Source organism: Parasteatoda tepidariorum, chromosome 3 (genome assembly GCF_982258835.1).
Source record: "Parasteatoda tepidariorum strain Cologne lab strain chromosome 3, Ptep-v5.0, whole genome shotgun sequence".
NCBI classification, from domain to species: Eukaryota; Metazoa; Arthropoda; class Arachnida; order Araneae; family Theridiidae; genus Parasteatoda; species Parasteatoda tepidariorum.
The window spans coordinates 76927103-76951781 of NC_141757.1; positions in this window are offsets into that span (position 1 = coordinate 76927103).

Here is a 24679-nt window from a genome sequence, read left to right on the forward strand (position 1 = left end):
AAGGCACGTTTAAATACAATTAAATTATAATTAATAAATCAAAATAATCTAAAATATAAACAATCAACGTCCCCCCCCCCAGCGGGCCGCGGTAAAATTATCAAACGTTGACAGGTCGACGGTGACAAAAGGTTGGGGAACACTGTTCTAAGGTATCACGGTAAGATTACCACATTTTACAAATTTAATTACAGATTATAAAACCATAATTTATTATTAATTTGATCAAAATCATTACCTAAGCGCTTTCTTAAAAATGACCGAGGTTTTTGGCGCTCCCATTGAGTCAGAGACACGGTAATTTTTACCATAGTTTGGTACTTTTGATCATATTTTTTGAAATGTAGTGTTAGTCATTTATGAAATGTGAGAAAAACTCAAATATATTTTAGGAATGGAATGTTTCTAAACTATTTCTGTCATTAAGTTTAGCTTTTGTTCAAATTAAAATTTTATCTTCTCCAAAGCAAGTATTTTTTTTTACCTAATTCTAAAGCAACTAATTTAATGAATCTTAGAACAAAAAAAATCTAAATTTAACTATTTACGTAAGTTGATACTATAGAAATATACTGTTAATATACTGTTATAAGTATACTGTTAATATTTTAGTATATTATAAAGCATAATGTTTCAATACTGTTTTAATTTTAGTCACATAATTCAGTTTTTTTGCTATATTTTAATTTAAAGAAAATAGTAAGTTTATTTTAGCATAAATTTTACGTTTAAGGAATATAAGTAAATATAGCGCCATTATTAAAAGAAAATATATCGAAATTCATTTTAAATTTTGCATAGAATCTTTACTTTTATATAGAAAGTAAATTAAAGGCAAAAGTAATTCGGAGAAACAGTCAACAAACGCAGCAGATTTTTAGCGAAGATTTTAATTTCCTTCTCCTTTTTTAAGTAGAAAAGAAGATAAGCTTGAAATTAAAGAAGATATTTCTTTCTAATGACGGAAAATCAATTTCTCGTTAAAAAAGATCAAGAAATGAAGCATTCCGTGAAAAACATATTAAGTGAGATTCTAAAGAAGATGTTGCAGGAAAATTCTAGTTTGTGAAAAACACTTGTAAAAAATTGTAAAAAGCAAATGTGTACTAAAATTCGTTCAGGAGAGTCACTATTTAAAATATTTTCTAATTATATTAACCTTTATTTTTTTATAAATATTTCATGCAGATACGCACTTATATGTTTAGATAAATTTTTAAACGTATAAACATAAGTTTTCGAATTTAAAGAAAAAGTAATTCTCAAGATTAATGATTCGGTTCACGCTTTCCACAATAATCTATCATTAAAAACGCATTTAAATTTCAAAATCTATAGAGTTTAGTTAAAATAATTCGAAAAAAATTGTTCTTCAATTGGTAAAAAAAAAATCCATTTGAAATGTTATTATTGTGTAGTAAATTCATTATTTTTAATATAGTAACCAATGGCTCTCAAAAAGTTTCATTTAACAAGTAAGAAATATTTTTCAAAAACTGTTGTTAAAATATCTCAAAATACTGGAAACGTTCGGTTTTTGCATTGATCCACTTTTTTAAAATCCTTTTTAGAACTTTGCTTATTCATTTCTGTTCTGTAAAATGCTTAAGTGTATCTCAACACCAAAAGTGGTAGCAGTTACTTAGCACAAAAATGTTGCAGTGCAACAACATCATAACACTTGGATCTAAGTGTTTCACTGCACAGAAAATGTTCTTTTACACTATTTGGTGTAAAGTAGCCGCCACTATTTTTGTTATTCCGTAACACTAAAAATTTTAATTACAGTAAGGTAGGATGCACATAAGTGTTAGTAAAGTTATTTTTACGTTACAATATAGAGCACAAGTCATTTATTTACTTTCATACTATATTCCTTGAAATAAAATTAGTTACAAAATTATTTAATGCAATTGACAGATTTATGTAAAGCTTTATAGTATAACATAATTATACTTACAATTGAAAACATGCATACATTTTTATAACAGCTTACTTTTGAGAAATATTTAGTATGGTGTCAGGCAAAATTGGAATTTTCAAATTCTCTGGACAATTGTAAGCAAGAAATATCAATTGTCTGACAAATCTTATGACGCCAAAATTGTTGTAAACAATTCATGACTGCAGTAAGTGCATCTGGTCTTGGTATAAACTCTCTAATTTTATTTTTGTTCAGATTTCTTTGATTGTTTGATTTAGTAATAACTTCAAATAATACGCACTTCTTAAAAAATTCCAACGCTAAGCCGGGTTAGTTTTTAAATCACAATTTTTACTGTGCAGATTGTATATGCGTAAGCATTGTAAAAACACAAAGCAACGTTACGTACATGGCACAGAAACTTTGTGCCGATAGTGCAATTCACAATTTTGCCCCATGAGCACGTTTTTTGTTCTAACGTGATTATTTGTATCCAAAATTGCAAAGAAATTGTTGAATTAGTGTTTTGGATATTTTTGAAAGCAAAAATATTTACTTTACTTTAAATTAAAGTTTTTGCAGGTTAGCAAATTATAATAAAAAATTGATACATATGTAAGATTTTAATAATGTGTTTAAATAGTTATTTTTATTAAACAATAATTTATTGTTTAATTGTCTATGCATTGGATAAAATTAAAATAAAAAAATCTATATTAATTAATTATAAATGAGTGTGTTTCAGAAATTTTTTTTTATGATGGTGGATTCTAGAAAGTGACATTAATATACAATAACTAATCATACAGATAAATTAATGTTGCATTTTCAAGTTTTAATTTCAAAAATTTCCTGCGTATTTTTACTGGAATTTTATTATTTATTATTTATTTAATAAAAAAATTCTCTGACGAATGATATAAATGATATTTTTATATTCAGATCTCAAAGTTATTTCAAAAATTGTACATTTCCATACTCAAGTCAAATAAGACATTTACTGCATAAAAACAACAACATATATTTTGTGTTGCATTTTCTACTTATATTTGCTTATTTATAAAAAAATAAAGGGGGAAAATGAAAAAAAAGTCTACGTTTTGAAATAAATCAAGTGAAAAAAAGTCAAAATAAAATATATTATTTTTTAAACTTATAAGTGTCGGGATAAAACATGATATGTAGGATCTAGTGGTGTAGTTGTTTGAAACGCGGGTTTGTTATTCGAGAATACCAAAATCACAATGTGTATGGGTAGACAACAAAGTGAACATTAAATATGTTGTAACCGTGTTGAGAAAGTGAGGAAATTCGAATGTAGAATATTACTACTACAAGAGTCGTCTAATCCAGGGCATGAAATTTCAGTTCGATTATTTTAACAAAAAATAGGAACTATTTTCAAAATGTTAATGAATCATAACAAAAAATTATTTGTTAAATGGTTAAATGTTAATGTGTGTGTATGTATGTGTAGAAACGTATGTGTATGAACTGTAAAAGGGAAACAGATTTATTGCAAAATAATAATAATATTAACTCAAAATGAGGTTTCCCTAAGATCTCATTGGTTTCTTATATCATCCACATATAATTAAAAGTAAGAAGAAAAAAAATCAGAAATATCATTTGCAAACTGCAGTCTTAGTGTCAAACTCTGTTAATCTCAGACTCTGTAACTCTCAGACTCTGTTATTCTCGATTCAAACACTGTTTAGTGAATTTCTGTTACCCACTCGTAAGCCTTATATTCGGTGACCAATGGTGAATGAAAATTTAAAGCACAGGATAAATGGATTATAATTGCGTAGTTAATCAATTACGTTAAGCAAGATTCAAACTCAATAGCAACAGGTAACTAAAGGTGTATCGAGTAATTAAAAGAGAAATATTAATAATTAAACTCCTAAATTAGTCGAAATGGATCAGGAAATAGAAGGCTCGGATCTCACAGATGTGCGCCAGCTCTGGGGATGACTGATTGACCCGTAAACTATCCTCAAATGACCTCAACACAGTTCTGGTGTCAAATATTCCCAGTAGGAGACGTATCATGGATTATGATAAGCTTAAAATGCACGCCAAATTTAATTTCTCAGCATGTATTGTGTCCTTTGTGCAAGCGCAAAGCGAAAATTTTCAAAAATATAGCTGTGAGTGCTTGTGCAAAGGACGCAATACGCTGAAACAGGGACTTTGGTGCTCCCCGAGGATTCATTCTTAGCATTCTCTTAACATCAAGATAATAATGTGAGTTTTTTACAGTTTTCTTCTCTGCAAAATGCAAAAGCAGATTAGTTTTACTTAGCAGATTAGGTTAGGTTTACAATTAAAAGGCTATGGAGTCGCAATTTCCCTATATGTATTAGCTGTTAAATGGCGGCAATAAACTAGATTCAGCTCTGATTCATGATTTTTTTTATCTCAGTACTGACTACGTTTGGAATTAAATTACAATGGAGTTAAGTGAGATAAAATTCTTTGGTGCTGTTATGTGCGTACCAAGAAATGTGCCAGTAGGAGAAGAAATTTTCCCTAAATACCCTTGTAAAAATTCCCTTTTTTTTGCTTTATTACAATATCTATTTCAGTACATATTTTTCAGCTTTTACAGAGATCTTATTCTTTTATTTTCACTAATATACACATGATGATAAACAAAAAACATTAATAGCAAGAAAAAGTCGTTTGGTTGCCCAGCAACCAGCCAGAGTTAGAATATTACAATTACAAGAGTTGCCAGCCGTGCTAAAAAATTATTTAAACTAACTGTCCATTGATGTCGCAACATCCTCCCCACCCTGGTCAATCTCAAGAAGGATGACCTGCTGTATAGGTCGCACCATAATGTTAACTTTTACAGCGATTGTATTCTTTTGCTTTCACTGACATACACAGACGATAAAAAAAAACATTAATAACAAGAAAAAGTCGTTTGGTTGCCTAGCAACCAGCCAGAGTTAGAATATTACAATTATAAGAGTTGCCAGTCTTGTTAAAATAATTATTTAAACTCACTGTCCATTGATGTCACAACATACTTCTCAAAGAATATTTAATGAATTATGTAAATGAGGATGATATTTTGATAATCATCCTAATGCTTCTAAAACAGTAAGACGTCTCAATTTTATTTATGTATCAAAATCTGAATTATTGCAAATTTTTTTTAGACTAATACTTTTTTATGCATCAAATTTATGTATACTTTTGATATAAAGCATGAGTTTCTTTTATAAAAAAGAAAAAAACTTTTTTTCGGATAAAGCATTAAGTATTCAAATGGTTGTAATGCTTTCCACGAATTCACAAATTATTTTCAACATTCCCAAATTGATTCCAAATAGGCCTTACTTAATGTGAATCATTTAGGATCTCAACCTTAATGAAGAGACCGTAAAAGCTTTTATAGAAATCTAATTAGTTTCTTTCCGTGAATGAACAATAATCATTGGTAGGGAATAAAAAGTTTAAAAAGTTACAGTTGCTGCTCAGATTGATTGGAAGAACATTTTTCAGAAACTGAATTTCCATTTACGATGATGAATTCCAATTTAGAAGAAGGCGGCACTTGATCATTTCCTGAGAAGGAAATGATGTTTTTTAGTTTCATTTAAAATGAAGGTGGTCACGGTCTTTCAAATGAACTATATGAAGCATTTTAGTTTATTTATCTTTTAATAGTGATTGTTACTAAACTATATTTTCCTATGTTAAAAAATCTTACGATAAAATTAGATATGTTCCTATTAAATATATAACTTTAATGGAAATTTAATGAATGAGACAAATTTTCGCTAACTGAATGAAATATTAAAAAAAAAACGTTTTAGTCTAATATCTGAATATCTCAAATAATTGAGGAAACATATACGTCGTCAGTGTATGAAATTTGATAGATTTACTTTGCTATTTGAGTGCTTAGCTATTGTATAAAATGACTAAAATCAATCAGCAAAGTACTAAATGTGCTAAGCTTACCTTCTCAAAAAATCAGATCAACTTTAAACTATGATATCAATACCATCCAGCATTATTAAGGAGTTGAATTGACTCTTGTTTCGCTCAAGTTGACTTATTATATCGTGTTCGAAGTTTAATAAGTATGAAAATATGACAAAAATTACCACCAAATTGAAGTTAAAGCTTGAGGTTGAACAATATTATGGCTAAACATGCTGCAAAATTTCTTACAATGTTACAAGAACAAACAATGTTATTGTCAGACAAAAAGTTACGTAACACTGGGGAATAAATGTTTGTTGCATTTATACAAATACATGATCTTATCTAACACGAGTGTGTTGATTCCAAATATACCTGTGCCTAAAACAACAGATTTGAATTAAAATGATATTTTTAGTCTATTTTTTTTGTCCAAATGTAGAGTCCGCAAAAAAAAAAGATATCACCCAGAATAACTTTCGTTCTAATGATCGGATTTTCACGAACTAAAAGTCAATCTTAATGGTTCCTGGGGGTGACCTCAAATATGCTAATTAATTAGTGCTAACTATTAATTAAGTTACGAAATCAGACACAAAAACGTACCTTCTCTGAATAAACACACATTTTTTTTTTACATATTCGGATTTTTCATCTTCAAAATATAGGGGGTAGCCGCAATCTGGGAAATGTGGTCCCCATAGTTTGATCAGGAGAGCGATTCAAAGTTCGGGTCACTCATTTACCCAAAGATAATTTCATGAAAAAAATAATTTTTAATAATTATTTATTATTTTTTATTATTTAATTAAAGTGAGGATGAAAAAAAGTTGAATTATAAGGTATGAATTTTTTTATACCATTTTAATCAACATATTTTTCAATTGAAAAATCTAAAGTTTCAACTGTTTTTATTTATTAGAAGATGAGAAAAATTTAAATTAATTATTTAAAAAAAATAATTTAAGTGGGGCGATAAGTATTAAAATGTGATAAACTTAACTTAGCGCCCGTAGCGAAAAATTTCATTCATATTTTTGTCGCTAATAATCGTTTGCAAATCTTTTTATTTTTATTTTTTTAAAACTATAAAATACGTTTCTTTTTTAATAGTCTAAAATTCTATTTGCAATTTAGTAAAGAAATTTGAATAAAACATCTTATTGAATAAAAAACATTTTATTCAACGAATGTCGAGTTTTATAAAAGCATGCTTCTGATAGAATATGATTATACGCCAGATTGTGCTTATTTAATGTGATTATTTTTTAGTTTTTTCTTCTCAATAACTGATACAATTTCAATAGTATACATACGTATGAATAGATTTGGAATAAAATATTTATCAATTTCTTGAATACATTTTTTATAAATATTAGTAAAAATACGTAGTAAACATATTTAAGCATACCTCACATCATCGCAAATTTCTCAACATCTTATATATCGTCTTAATGTTAGAAGTAATTTTTTAATCACCTGTCCGGAAGAGTTTTGCTGAACTATTTTACCAACTGTTTAATCAAATTTTAACATTTTTAAAAATCTTGTTCCTTACCCTACTACGTTTATTATTTCTTCATTAATATACTAATCAATTTTTTAGTACTTTAATTTAGGTTTTCTTTAAAGTGAAGTTCCTTTTTAAATTATAGTCAAGTTTTTTTTTAAAAGAATTATTGTCTGCTATCTACGAATAAAACCTTGTTAAGAAATTAAAAACATTCCACTATTTACAATTATTTAATGCAAAACAGCTGATTATTTGCTAAGCATGCTATTTTTTTTTCGAAAAAGGAATATAAATCATTGATAGTCTTTTTTTTTGTTTTGTTTCTTGTGACTTCATCATAGATTATCTAAAATAGTGTTGATGCTTTAGAAGTCACTACAAAGAGTCTAAAGATACCGAACATAAAAAGCTGTCGAATACGTAGCCAAATTTTTTAAGCGTCTTAAAATATCTCAGTATCTTAAATGTCGTCCTAACATCTTAGTTGTGAAATTAAATTTTTAATTATCTGACAACGCGTGATTCAATAATTATTTCATTATATCTTTTACTCTTTCTTTATGATTACATGTAGATTTTTTTCCGGATAATATGCTAAACTATTTTGTTTAATTTTTTTCTTTAGCACGATTCCCAAGATATTATTGTAGTATAATTTGATATCAGGAGAAATGCCTTATTTTGTTAAGCAGGAAATAATAAAAATTGAAATTTGTAAGAAGATTCCGAAGCCGTACCAATTTTGGAACCATCTGATTTTTAAAAAAAAATTCAATAGAAAATACGCAATTTTCGATCTTATTTTGATTTAAAAAAAAAAATAAATAAATAAAAAAAAAAAAAAAAAAAAAAAAAACGTGGCAAGAAGGTTAACATACTTTTTTCAGAAATTGTGAAAACCAATTTTTCCTATATTTCGTCAAAGGAGGATAAGAATGATATTGCTCCATGGGACCTACTCAATAATTTCGCTATTTTCAGAATGAAATCTGTTTGATCGAAACATATTTCCTTGAAAATTAAAACGAGAAAACAATAAATTTTATTATTTATCTAAGCTTATTCCATTTATTTAATGATAGCGGTATCAAGGTTAAGGATATGCGATGGAAGCCCCGTTTACTATTATACTATAAATGCATTAAATCAGGTAGCTTGAATATTTTATTTTAAGCAAATTATTTAATAATTTTAAGCAAATAAGGGTGTAAAAATAAACTCGATCAAAATACTCCGAAAGTATACCCTATAATATATGTAGAATAAACTTTGGAATCGATATATAAAAAATACCTTTTCAAACAACTTCGAGTAGCACGGAAACGCAAACTTTTTTGAAATAGTTGTCCTTGAAACAATTTAATTTCGATTCCTGGTGCTAGGGGCTATTCCATTTTCACATTCGACTTTTAAAATTTAAGGCTTGCAACAAAAAAAAAAAAAAAAAAAAAAAAAAAAGAAAAAAAAATGCATTGATTTTTTTAGAAAGTAGTGAATTATTATTTTTTTCAATCAAAGAACCTGTGCCTATAGCTTATTTAAAACTTATTTTAATATCGAGTGAAATAATTTAATATGTTGTGTAACTAAATAGATAATCCTAAGAAACTGAATCGAAAATATAAAAACTTCATTGATTTAAAAATAATAGATGATAATAATAGACATGTTTTGAGTGTCCAATAATAAAAGTCACAAGTTATTCAAGCTTGACAAGTTTTGAGAATGGGCGATTATATTTGAACGCTCGAAACATGTCGACTTTTACTTCCCTCTTCATATTTTTTGAGGCCAGGTGAGTTTTTATCATCAATTATACCGTTTTACATTTGAGCCTTGATCATTATTTTGATAAGGATTTTACACTCGTTAAAGTAAACATACGTATTTCTATATTTTAACAGGATTTATGTGGTCTTTAAAAACGTAATAGCGTCAATATTGTAAAAGTTATACTTAACTAAAAAATTAAAATTTTGAAACCAGATATTTTGAGTTAATGAAATTAAATATTTTATCTTTTAAGTTTTTGTGCCTCCATTTCAGTATCTTAAGGATCTTACGAGCTCTGCTTAAAAAGAGAGTATCAGATATACATAAGAAAACAAAAATAATCATAGTAGCAGTATTTGGGGGTAAATGTAGTTTATCGTAATTGAAGAATATGATGTGCGACATTTTATGGTGAATTTGCAAACGTAAGTTTTAGAATGTATCGAAACATGAGGATGCTATTTGCTAATCATCTTTATCCAAACAAAACCATGTAACCTAAATATCTAGCAGAATGAAGCGATTTTTTAAACAATGAATCATACAATATGCAACATATTATTTCAATATTTTATTCTTAAATATAACATGTTTCAATGTTTTTGAAATGCCACTAAACATTCAGAAATTCCTTGAGTTATAGAAAAAAGAAATATCGTAAATTATAGAAAACCTTGTGAATGTGTATTGGAATTACTATACAATCTACATTTTATTTTTCAAGCACTTTTTGTTTCTTCAAACTTTCTTGCCTAGAAGACTCGATTAAATCTGTAAAAATTATTATCCCAAAAATTTTGTATATAGCTATAATAAGTTATGTCAATTTGATTTTAGTAAGAAATCCTCGAATAAATATAGCAAAAACAATTTATCTAAATAATATCAGATAAAAAGTTCATGTATTTAAATTCTAAAAACTTAAAAAATCATAAATAATTTATAAATCAATTCAAATTTTCCTTTCAAAGGAGATTTAAAAAATTTTTTTTTTATTTGCCGTTTGAACAGAAATTAGCTTAAAAATTGTCTATTGCCTTGAAACTTCGAGATATTTTCTATTAACAATTAATTAAACCTCTCCCAGCAATCACAGAATATTATTTCATTTTTTTTTACATTCAGAGTTCTTTTACTGGTTGCCTAGCAACCTAGTAAAATTAAGCATTAAGCTTTTGAAATAGTCAATGGGTTATCTTAAAATATTTATTTGCGCTGGCGACTTTTTTTGGCAGTTTTCTGGACTATTGCCAAATATATAAACCTTTATTGCTACCCAATTTACAACCCAATTTTTTCAAAATTTTGTCTACCCCCCCTAATTCAAGTGTCTAGATTCCAAATATGTAAAAAAAATATATGTTTTATCAGAGAAAGTGCGTTTTTGTGTCTGATTTTGTAACTTAATTAATAGTTAGCACTAATTAGTTAGCATATTTGAGGTCACCCCCGGGAACCATTAAGATTGACTTTTAGTTCGTGAAAATCCGATCATTAGAACGAAAGTTATTCAGGGTGATATCTTTTTTTTTTGCGGACTGTACAAGTTTGAAAACTTTTTATATAACAGAGGCTGCATAAATGTTACAACAAAATTCCAGGAGAGTTAAGGCACATCATCAAGATTAAAATGGCAAGGAAGTCCTTGCTTGGAAATATCATCGTACACGGCTAGGGAAGCTCCCCTATTATGACCTGTTCAAAAGCACACGGAGAATTATAAATTATAATAATTTATAATAAAGAAAACTGTCGTATCACCGCAATTTTTTTTTCTTCAGTTGCCTGAGTTTTTTTTTATCATATCCTAAATATATTCGTATTGCTAATTTTAAATACGCATTTGATTTCTCTTATCTAGCTTCAGTTTTTTTAAATGACATTTTTAGCCTATTTCTTGTCGAAAAGTAAAGCGATATATTTAAAAGTTTCTTCGCCTACTTCTAAGAAGATCATAAGGGGTAAGTGCTAGTGGTGTATGTCGATGTTTTCGGGAGTGGGTGTCCATGTAATTTCAATCCTGATCATGCGTCCTGGAAGTTTGACGCTATATTTATGTAAGCCCCTGTTACACATAACGCTCTTAAACTTGCACATTTCGAAAAAACAAGCTTCAAATGTCATTTGAAAATAATTGTAGTTTGGAGAGAGAAACCGATTGCAGATTTAAAATCAGTAAAACGAATGTACCTAAGATCTTATGAAGAAAATTTCATGCGACAGAAAGCAAAAGAAGAAAAAATGCTCGCGAGTGTAACTTACAATAACGATCTTCTAATTTTTTATCAACAAGAAAAAAAAACTGAAATTGAATTTTAAAGATATAAATGAAAGTTGTTCTCTAGTTAGAATTTCGCACCATAATAAATAAGTACATATTATAGTAATTTTCTGCAAACTTACCACTACAACGTTTAACAAACATGTTAATTGAATCAACAGCCTGATGATATGTATTCAAAAATTATGGAAACCGTGTGTTTCAGCATCAAAGCGAGAAAGAGAGAATCTACCTACAAAAAAGAAACGCAACACGACAATGTGATGAAATTCGATCAATGAAACTGGTTTCCTTTTTCTGTTGAGAGTACCTAAGACAGGTGATGATTGATGAACATCAGAATGAAAAAAGCAATTGCTTGAACCAGACGTAAAAGTCGTCACAGCGAAAGTAGCAAAAGAAGTCTTTGAAGTAAGATTTTAATCTTATAGAAGTTTTATAATCTTTAAAGCGGTTCTGTGACGACGCACTAGTTTCCTTTTACAAAATGGGCAATGGGAAAGCTCCATAGTAACACTAAAGGTGTAATAAATCATCCAGAGATTTACAAATAATTTAAATATCTACTTTTATACAAATTGTTTTAAAATGTAACTAAAATCGCGAATTTCATTGTAAAATATTTATTAGTCATTGATTAGTTAAAAGCATTTAATTACAAATTAGCATGAAAAACTAAATTTTAACAAACTAATAAAACAGGTTAAGAATAATAGCCTTAAAATTATAGTACTATTTATATAAAATTACGAAACATTAGTTAAATAAATACTATAGTCTTAGCATTTTTTTTTTAATTTTAGAAAAGCTGTATTTAAACAATTGATAATGATTGTAATAAAAAATAAATTACCTTTAATCATTAAATTCTTATTTGATATTTAAAATTTTTTATTTGTTAACTAAAATGTTGACAAATCCTTAATTGCCTTAATTAATTTATTGTATAAATTGACTTAACTTCTGAAAGTGCTATTTATCTTTCCTCACCTGACTATTCGCAGTTTATTTTTTCTGTATTGCTTATATCAATGCATATATCTATATATTTGTTAATTTTCATTATATTGTTTTTCTATCGTATTCTCCATTTCATTTTTTTAAAATTAAACTATTTCCCTTTCTAAATTAGATTTTTTAGGTAATTCTTTTTATAAATATCAGAAAGAAACATTCTAGACCACAAAGGTAAGAAAAGAGAAGAAAGACAAATATACAACTGCTTATTTAAGTTCCGAAAAACATATCAATAATAGACTGCGTTTTCAAATTTAAAAATTAATTTTTTTTCATTTATCTAAATTAAAAAAACTGCCACAAACAATGTTATTTTTAAAAAAAATAATTACATTTCAATGTTTGAAGAATTTGAAGTTGAACTTTTTTTATTCGCGAAGCAAAGACTGAATTGTGTCTATGCACTTACAGTACTTTTTTTCTTCTTTTAGTACTGTTAAAAATTTCGTAGAATATTTAAAGTTTTTGCTAATAAGTCCTATTCCTTTATGTTTCTCTATGCATTGAAATTTACAAGCTAAGAGGCAGAAACTTAAATTATAATAAGGGATTTAACCAAATCAGAGATGTTAGTGCACAACTTATATCAACTAATCAACACTCAATAACCTACATCAAATAACCTGCAATAACAATAATCTACTCAATAACAAAACAAAAAACGCAACCTATAAAGCGAGTAGAGAATTCAAATGAGCTTAAGCGGAATTTTTCAAGAATGATTTAAAATATTTTCGTAATAAGGCTGCCAGATCACAAAATCTGGTATGGCAATATATTTAATAGGGTTGATACTTAATAAGTAATTTGCACGCACCCATTTTTGGGGCAATCCTTTGTAACTAAAAAATCAAAAGCATTTCGCTACTGCAATAAGAACTCTCCATAAAACAAAATCCATCTATTTATGCTTTTAGTTCCATTTGCACTTCTGTTTTCATATTTTGTAATCTGGCAATCTTATTACGAAAATATTTTAAATCATTTATGAAAATTTCAGCATAATATAAGCATTAATATATTTAATAATATTCAGCATAATATATTTAGCACGTATAAGTTCATTTGAATTCGCTACTGGCTTTATAGATTACGTTTTGTGTTACGTTCTGTTTGCTCTGTACATTTCATTTTCCGGTTTTTACGTGATATATTTTTTACTTGATGAGTTCCATTTTCTTTCAATTTTTTAGTGCTCCTCACAGTATTGTATTGATATATTTTGCTTTAGCTATATCTATATAATATTAGAAAGCACTCCTTTTTGCGGATATAATCGTGTGAGCTGATGAAGAGATTATATCTTTTCATTTTTTTTGTTTTTCGGCTTTGCAGTACATATTGTTTTAATTTTTTCTTAAATATTTTATTTCAATGATTTTTCTTAACTTCCCTTTTCCTTAATATTTATAATTTTCCCTGTTTTCTCTGTATTTTTAACTTATTTTATGAGTTCTATATACTTGTAGCTTATACGCAGTAAATAAAAATAAAAATAATTTTCATAATAAAAATAATAAATAAAAATAGTAAATAAAAATAATTTTCATAATTTTCTTCGTTTTTCTCTTTTTTCATTTTATCCTTTTTGTCTTTATTGTGCTATATATATATATAACAAGGAGTTGCATATATTTTGCGATGAGCTTTCAGGGAAGTTAAAATGTATCATCAGGATATCCATTCATTATAGCAACCCATGACTAAAAATGTTACCATACGCCGCTAGGGATCCTTCCTTATTATGATCTGTTTCTTCGTGTGCTTCGTGTGAATAATGGAAAAGCGTCTTTAGAGGCGCACGACGCGAAATTTTCCGCAACATTTACGTAAGCGCCTGTTATACGTAACGTTCTTAAACTTACACATTTCGACAAAAAATAAACTAAAAATGTCATTAGAAAATCTGTACCTTGGAAAATGAAACCGATTACAGATTTGAAATCAGCGATATGAAGTAGAAATAAAATCAGTGATGCGAAACTAAGATCTGATAGAAAAATTCATGCAAGAGAAAAAAATATTCCCCGGTGTTATTGATTTTAATTTCTATTTTTAAGCGATTTTAGCTGTCCCGAATTTCTGAAAAATGTTTAAATTTTTGATTAATGTTTCAAGACAGCAGGGTTCATTCTACTACCCGTTTTTCAGTGAAATAAAAATAAATATATTAATGTTTCTTTCTATTAAATTATTCAGCATACCGCAGAAATGAGATCGTATAAGCAAAGAATGTGTTGTGATATCAAAACAATTGCATAAAACTAAATGCTTCTTCTTTAAAAGATTTGAAATTTTTAAAGGGCGATGAAGTATAATATAAATTTAATGCATCAACTTCCTAAACTTTTAGAATCATTGGCAAACATCCAGGCCACTTTAAAAATGGATAAGTATTTTGAAGCTAGTGGTTAAAATAATTCACATATTTTTTTTTATAAAAAATATTTTATTCACATTTAACCTTCTAGAAAGGAATGTTTTGCACAAAAATTTATATCTGATTGATGGAGTTTTCTTTGTCCTAGTTTTCAAACAGGATTCAAAAGTTATAGCAGCATTATTGTTGAAACTAAAATTGTGCTGATTATTTTTGAACGAAATGCTTTATCTTTTTCCCAGAAAATTTATTGCTTGCGTTAATTTTTTTCCAGTATATTTTTATACAGGTATCAACTAAAAAAAGATTTCATACGGAAAAAAAGCAAGTGTTGAAAATTTCTTTGCTTGAAATAATTGTTTCTATTCCAAAGTTTAATGATTATAATTGTAATACATAAATATTTTTCTACATAAATATTTGAAACTGTTCATGAATATTTTCAATGCATCTACTGTATTATAAGATGATTATTTCAATCAACTTTGGTTATTAGTTAATAATAATTTAAATGTGTTTGAAAGAAAGATTTGATTTAAAAATTGTTTTTTTAACCTTAAAAAAGCTTATTTCTAACAAGTTTTAGAATTATTTCTTTTTTTTCTTTTCTTTCTTTACTCTTTTTTAATTTGTATATTTTAATTGAATTAAATAGAGTTTTTTTTAATCTCAGTTCCATCACATGCATTTAAGTGATAAAATTGCTAAAATAGCTGTGCATGAGTGTTAAATTATTCCACGTGATTACGTTGTAATAAGCTTTCGTTACAGTAGGTTAATTATAGGCTAATTTCAGTAGGCTAACTTGATTTGCGACAAAACTCAGAGGCAATAGGACTCTAGACTAAATAAATTTTTATTTTGTGAGAAAAAAGTTTATATTTAAGACAACTGTACTTTGCCCAGTGCATTGTAAATAGACAACGCATCATGTCTGTCACTGGGAGATTAGTGTCTGTCTCCCAGTGACACCGGAGTGAAAAATCCGGGATACAAACTTGATGTACCGATACTACACTGTAAAGAATTCCGGATCAAATTACGGTACAAAGAACCAGCACTCTGGAGACATCATCTGCAAAATACATTTTACTGTGATTTTTACAGCAATATTTATTTAATTAGAGTGATTCAGTAATTTCCGGTAATTATTTCAGTAAACAATATGGTAAATCAGATTTCTTATTCCGGTTTTATGGATTTTACGGTAAAAAGTACCGACACTCTGATTGCCGGTATTTTTGCTGTAATTTATTTCGGTATAACTTACAATGCGGGCCATAGGAAAGGTTTTCAGATTGAGCCTTAAGTTTAAAACTAAATCTGGAAAAGCACTATTCGAAAAGCCAAATCCATTTCCTGTTCGTAAAAAAGAAAAAACAAAACTGGATTGAAATTTCCCAAAATTTACTTCCAGTTTGAGGTAATCAAAATTAGGCTTTAAAGTTTTAAAAAAATGTATATTCGTTAATTTTATATCTGTGCGTCTCATTATTTTAAGTTGTTACTAAAAAATACTTTTTTAAAAAAAATCTGTTTTTAATCTTAAACGTGCGGCGTCGTTCTGGTGCAACTAATCGCAGATAGTTTTCATATACTGAATATAAACTAAGCATTATCTGCTGACCATGTTTGAAAACTTTTATCCTTCTCTCAATTCCTATTTTCCTTAGTATTTGAGAACCGTAAAATTTACGAGGATATTTTTTCTTTTATAAATAAAATGATGAATACCCGAAAAAAAATCGTATATGTTTCAAGTAATGGTTTCATTCAAGCAAATATTTATTCAAGCAATGTACAAATTATCTTTTAAACTAGAAACCTTTATTTAATCATGTTTTATTATTAAAATCATTTCCGGACGAAAGAGAAATGTTCGAAGAAAGATTGGGATTACCTTCTCCGGTTGCTAAGAATCTGGGAAACTGGAGATAGAAAATGTTATTTATTCATTAAATCTCTTCATTGTTTAAGACTGCAATAATTTAATTCCTTAGTTAGTTTAAAATTGTTTTTTTTATCTGCTTCCTCTAAGTGATTATTTTCAAAAAAATTGGTTTCGTTGTTTTTTTTAAACTGTAGATCTTATTTAAAAAAAAACGTACTCCTAATACTTATTAAATTTTCAATACCATAAAAATATTTTTTTGCAAGTTTTCCACATTGTGACATTTTTTCTAAGTTTTAAATTTCACTCTATTGCCAATCATTTCAGTATGAAGCTGCTATTTTCTTATTTATTTGGAGATTATCTGACTTGATCTTATTCACTTTTTAAATTTTAAAGAGTTTCGTTGTAAACTCTTGTTAAAAAAATGAGTAAAATAATGCAAAAGCAGTTCAATTTTTTTGAGTCTTCCAACAATTCTTCGAATTTAAAATTTGTTCTAACCATCTTATTATCAATTATATTTTGAAGGATGAAATTTTGCAATGTCTTAATGAATTTCAGTCACATTGTTGTGAAATTTTGGAGTTCATTTTACCGACATTCTATTCGTTGCAAAACTCTATACTATAATCTAAAAAAAAATTTATAAAAAAAATCAGCAATTTTGATTAAAATCCAGCATCTTTTTTATCAATGAAATTCAACTGCATTTAAACTTAAAGATCATTGAATACTTAAAAAAAACCCATATATACAGCAAAGCCCCACGTTGCCTCTGAACGCTGCCACGAACATCATGCATGTAAGAGATTGATATATATAAAATCAACTTGAACTTTCTAAAGAAACGTCAAAGTTTAATGTTTTATTTTCATCCATGACCTTCAGTCACATTATGAAATTTAAAATTTAGTTATTTATTCCCAGTTCCTGAGTATTTTAAAATTTATTAATTCATTATGTATTTAATTCACATAAATATCTTCAAATTCGGCAAACAAGTCTAGTAAAAGTACAGTACTGTACTAAAATTACCATTCAATGCTGTATGGTATATACAGAAATGAATGGAATTATTATTGAATAATTCAATCAAATTAATATTACAAACTGAATTAAAACGGAACGTTATTCGGAGAAAAGAGTTTTTTTAAAAGGACAATGAAGTATGATTATGACATTTCTGGTAAGAAAAACATCAACACAATTCTGGTAAATAATTAAAAATATATGGTAGTTATAAAACATCTATTTGGTGTTTTTCCGTTTATATGTTAACGGTCTACCAAAAATTTTGATTTTCAAAATTTTAGTTTTTATTACCCCACATTTAATAGAAAAATACGAAACTGAAAAATAACTTTAACCGAATAAATGATTCTTATACTATGCTCTAAGAAATTATTATAAAATGACCAATTTTTGTCAAGTTTACTACATTTTATTGAATGTTATAATATTATATTTTATAGTTAATTTAACCGAAATCATTACCAAAGCTACATAAAAATATCAATCTTTTTGGTGTTTTCATTGAGCCAAAAAGACGGTAAATTTAACCATAGTTTGTTTGTTTTGATGCTGCTTTTTTTCTCTGTGTGTTTATTGGGAATGTAATTTTTAAACAAAAATGGAATAATTTGTTCAAAATTTTTTTTTTGCCTTGGAGAAATGTAGAATATGTTGGATAGACACCAGGGTGAAAAAAGAATCATTTGATGAAATAACAAACAAACGTTAAAATGGTATTACAAAGAAATAAATGAACAACGCCGAAGACTAAAAATGCGTAAAGAAATTCTACACTGTTTCTGCTTTCTCCTTAACTCAACTATATGAAGTTGAAGCTTGTTTGTAATCCCTTTCGATGGAACAATAAGACTTTAAGTACAAAATAATGACAAGGTTTTAAGTTTATTCTGTCTTTGAACAGACTAACGAGTTGAAAACGGGAAGACAAAAGCGAAAATTTGGAAAATTCGATTTTCCTGTTTGTTTATTTCGGATTACATGGCCTGTCTAATTAGATACTTCGCATCATATTACACTGCATTTTTCCAATTTTTAGAACTTGTTATCGTAAACATTTTTACTGGCAAAAATTTGCATAATTTTTCTCAATCCTATGTCCATGGAATATTTAATAGAAACTAGTCTATTTATTTAACAACTAATAATTTGATGAATAACTGAATTGGAGATGATAATTATCGTCTTTTGCAGAAATTTAAATTGAAAGTAATAAAAATAAAAATAATAATTTATTTAAGCATTTTTGAAAGAAATTCTTAAATTGAAATGAACATAAACGATAGTATAATCAAATAATAATGAATAGCTAAAAATTAGACAGTCAAAAATTAAAAACTGAAACTGAATGAAAATTGAATTGTTGAGTACAATTTACGAAACTTTTAACATAATGTAATTGAGTGTAATTTGTCCATTTAATGAAATAAATTGCAACTCTTAAAGATAAAAATTAAATAGTTATTTATCTAATAATATAATTTTATTCATATTCTTCAATAGAGGTTTTAATATTAAAATTATAATAGTTGTGATTTATTTAAATTACAACTAATTTAAAAATATGAGAAATTTGAGCAATGAGTAAATATGAGCAGTTTAAAACTAGGAGCTAATTTAAAAATATAAATAACACAATCGAATAATCATTTACAACCAAATATTAGATTTTAATTGAATAGCATAAAATAAATAACATAAAATGAATCGCATAAATAACAGAAAATAATAAAATGAAGTTGAATTTAACTAAAGAAAATTGATTGATTGTGTAATAAGAATCTAATAAAGAATGTTAAATTGTTGAGTTGAAATAAACATTAATCTATAAAGCTTTGAAATCTTTGTAATTGAATTGTAAGTATCAGTTGACCAAACTAAATTATTATCTTTCAAAATTTTGCAACATCATTGTTCTACCTAAATGGGAAATTAATATATTACCTTGAAATAATCAAGAATCATACATTCTTCAAAGTAAGTACCTTGTATTTGATATTACTTGTAAAGCTGGAATATTACCTAAGTAAATAAAAAAGTTTTTTTCTAGGGAACATTTTTGCGTTGTTTTGTTTTCTGTTACATGAGATTTTTAAACATATCTTAGATACTACAATTAGTATTTTTTTCCAAAATGAAGTGTTTTTTAAGTGAAATTTTTAGTCTACTTCTGTTGAAATGCCCAAGTTTAAAAACGTTATGAATATCAGAGAGTCACTTTATGTTGCAATAAACTTCTGGTGGGATTTAGGGCACATTTAAAATGCTTAAAATTGCATTAGATTCCATTCCCGGAAACTGGCGGGCTCTTCTCTACCATGAACTGTTTCTTCGTGTGCTTCTGAAGGGATCATTATAGAGAAGCATCCATAGCTGCGTACAACGACATTTTCGGGCATGGATTCATATGCAATTTTAATAATGAAGATCCACTCTAACTTCTCTAGAAAGTTCCTCTAACATTTACGCAACCCATTTATGTATTTTATGCTCTTGAATTTGAGCATTTCAACAAAAAATAGACTAAAAATGTCATTAAAAAACTGTAGCCTTAGGAGCAAAATTAACTTTAGATTTGGAACTCCCACATTCGAATCTGGCAGGATCAAGTATTTGTATAAATGCCAAATTTATGTCTCAGTGTAATCATACAGTAAAATGTTTTTATACTTATACTGACCATTAATATTCTGTTTAAGCAAGAAATAAATTTTTGAGTGGCACAGGAAGCATTTGTATAAGTGCAATAAAAATGAGCTCCCCTGTGTTACAATCGTTTGCAATATCCGAACATATTTAGTAATTCTTTTGCTATGCATAACTATTGTTTAGAATGATGTTTAAACAGATTTACCGTTGTTTAAAATGGAAGAGTAATAATAAAAGATTTTTAGTTGAAATCAATTGCTTTTTTTTCCCTTCATTTTGGCGGAGAAATAAAGTAGAAAGCAAAAGTAACAATAAAATTGCAAATAATTTGAATTTGCTTTTGAATAAAATTTTAAAATATTGTCTGGAGAAGTATGAATTTTGAAATCATAATGTAAAAGAATAGTTAATGACTTTATCACTTAAAGAATATCTAGTTATTTTTGATCATTTTCATAAATTGTTATTTGTTGGAGAGCTTTCAAATCATACACGCATTTGAAATTAAAGAGAGTAAAGTCTTTTTCAAAGCGTAGAAAATTTTTAGTTTTATATGCGTTTTGAAAATGCAACCATATATTTAAACTATATAATTTCTATGAAAATTCTTTAGAAAATTCCTTTGAAAATTCCTTATTTTTTAAATCACTGAGATTACAAAATGTTTTAAAACTGTGCTATAAGGTAGTAAAATATTGACAATTAAGTGAATTAAAAAAAAATTCATTGTGGGAAATAAATGTTAAACCTATTTTCAGGATAATTCTTCTCCCAAACCTTTTATTTATTTGCTAATAAATTTTTTATTGTCTTGACAACGCATCATGCATGTTATCAAATAAACCTGGAAAGAAATTCTGGTAAAATTACCGTGTTATATGGTAGCGACATTTCTGGGAAAATAAAACAATAATTTTGGTAAACAAAATTAAAATACATGGTATTTATACAATTCATTTGGTAAAACTTTCTGTTTGGTTTACTAGAAATTCTAGTTTTTAAAACTATAGTTCTTATCATTATACACTTAGTACGAAATTAAAAAAACTGAAAGTAAATTTAACCGAATAATTGAGTTTTATGCTCCGATCTAAGGTACCATAATAAAATTAAAAAAAATAATTCCACATTTATGAAATTTTATCATATATTTTAAAACCATATTTTATTTTGCATTTTGCCAAAGTTATTACCAAAGCACTTTACCGAGATTTTTGGTGATCCAATAGAGCTAGCAAAGTGGTAAATTTTGCCATGTTTTGGCCATTATTTTGTTCATATTGTTTTTAGTGTAGTGTGCTGTATTAACCCTGCAAATAGTCAGTTTTTTAGAAACAGCAATAAAAAGAAATGCTTGAATTTTTTTTTCAAAGTCAGTGATTCAATATTTCTTTTAACAACTAATTTATAGAAGCATTTTAGAAGCAATAATTTTTAAGCCTGTTCGCTTCGTTATTCTATGTGTCCAATTGGTTTTTACCAATTAACAAACGACAAAAATTTCAATATTTTTTTTCTTCAATGTGACATTTTCTGTCGGAACAAAGATCAGAACAAAAATATCCTAAATCCTGTAAGCATAAACTATAGAATCCTGTTCAACTTGTAAGCTTTCTCCTAATTAACATTTACAACGAGCAAGATTAATTTAGTATAATGTCGGAAGTAGTTATGTCTAAGCTAGATAGCTGTCGATGTCTCGTGTCAAAGAAAATTACTTTTTTTCGGATGTTAAAATCTCCTTTTATTATCTCCAAGATTAACCACGTAATTCCAACCGAGTGACATAAAAACATTCTACTGATTAAGTTAATGGCAGTACTAGGCTTGGTTTATGTTATTCTTTACCACATTCGGTAGTGACAAGCCAAAAAAAAAGAATACTTATTTTACATAAAAACAAATCTATTCTCGACCCCAGATATTGCCAAATAAATAATTTATTATTAGTCAAACAATATGTTAATTTATAATTTGCTTGACAATTACATTTTATTCATCTAATTATTTAAGATTATCTCTCATTAAGAGTTAACTTATTTGAATCATGACAAAATTAAAAGCATTGCCCATAAACGTTTTTAAAAGAACATTATACATGATTTAAACAATTAGAAGACTGAAGACTTATTTTATATAAAAAATCGATTCTTGACCCAAGATAGTGTCAACTAAATATTTTATTATTAGTCAAGCAATTTTTGTTAATTTATAATTTGCACGACTATTGCATTTTATTCTTCTAATTATTTAATTATTTCTCATCAAGAATGAACATATTTTAAATATGAAGAAACCAAATGCGCTGCCCATAAACGTTTTTTAAAGAACATCATACATGATTTAAGCAATTAGAAGACTGAAGACTTATTTCATATAAAAAATTTATTCTTGACCCAAGATTGTGTCAAATAAATATTTTATTATTAGTCAAACAATTTTTGTTAATTTATAATTTGCACGACTATTACATTTTATTCTTCTAATTATTTAATTATTTCAACATATTTTAAATATGAAGAAACCAAATGCGTTGCCTATAAACGTTTTTTAAAGAACATCATACATGATTTAAGCAATTAGAAGACTGAAGACTTATTTTATATAAAAAATCTATTCTTGACCCAAGATTATGTCAAATAAATATTTTATTATTAGTCAAACAATTTTTGTTAATTTTTAATTTGCACGACTATTACATTTCATTCTTCTAATTATTTAATTATTTCTCATTAAGAATGAATTTATTTTAAACATGAAAAATCCAAAAGTGCTGCCCATAAACGCTTCTTAAAGAACATAATACATGATTAAACTAGGTTGAAGACAACTGATTTTGAAATTAGTATTACGCGATAAACTATGAAGTCACTGAAAGTCTTTTCTGGCATATCAAAATGAATAAAAAATTAGTAACCTAAAATATTTCCATTTAATATTTATTGAAAAATGAGAAGAATTGAACTGAATAATAACGAATAACGCAATCGAATTATGATGAGCTATTTGAAACTGAATTAAAATTGAACGTTAGAATTATAAGCAAAAAATAATGAATGATGATTTGTTGAGTATAACGTATCTATAATTGGCATTACTTGGAATAATTGAGTTGAGCTTATATTTTAATTCGTCAAGGTACAATCTACTAAAATTGTGTTACAAAAACAATGAGTCAAAAGAGAACTATTGGTATAAATTTTTTTCATATTCTTTAATAGAAATTTAAGTATTTTAATTCAAAATAATTTTAAATAATTAATTTGAATATTCATTGCAAATCGGATTGTATAATATAACATAAATAAATGCCAAAAACTATTACAAAAATGCACTATTTATTTGTATTGTACTTGAATAAATAAAATTCGAATTATTATATTATAATAATGTAATAAAAAATACTAAATAGTTGAGGGACGAATATCATTATTTATCAGCATTTATTCAGAACATTTACTTACTAACTTTACATTAAAAACTTTAAAAAAACATGACATCTCACATTTCACGTGACATTCACGTTTTTTTTAAAAATTATTTCTTGTGTAAATTATGGAACCCATGCACAAGACTGACACATATAAGAATTTTCAAAAATATAGAAATTCCAAAGTTGTAGTCATTTATTTTCATCCGTAAACATTAATAATTTAATCTTAAACCTTGAAATTTATATATGTATTGCAGTTTTCAGCATTGTGATACGCATTTAGTATTCAATTGAGCTTTTCTTCATCTCATAATCTAATATATATAATTCTCTTACGTGGCTCCCAAATTTTGGCTGTATTTCTTTTCCGCCGTTGGCAACGTTTCCTTTGTATTGCTTACGTTTTGAAAACACCAAAGCTAATAAGCGATAAGCAGAGAGCTCGCCGCACTTAACTATACTCAATACTCAACACCAAAGAATTCTGCCTTTTAATGATGTGTTTCTGATCTAATATATATAATTCTCTTACGTGGCTCCCAAATTTTGGCTGAAGTACTTTGTACAACTAAATAAGATTCTTTTCACATCATCTAATAACTATTAATCGTCAAATAATGTGGAAGCTTTACTTTATTATCAAATAATGTGGAATATTTACGTTATTTTCTTCATTTATAGAGAAAACAGTCGGCAAAGAATTCTGTTAGGTTAAAAAACATTTCGCTAAAAAAGTAACGAATTGGGTATAATGTGAAACAAACACAACTACTTCGATTTAGTAGGAACAACATATGACGCAATGCTAAACGAATGGAATTTAGTTGTTGTTGTTTAGTTA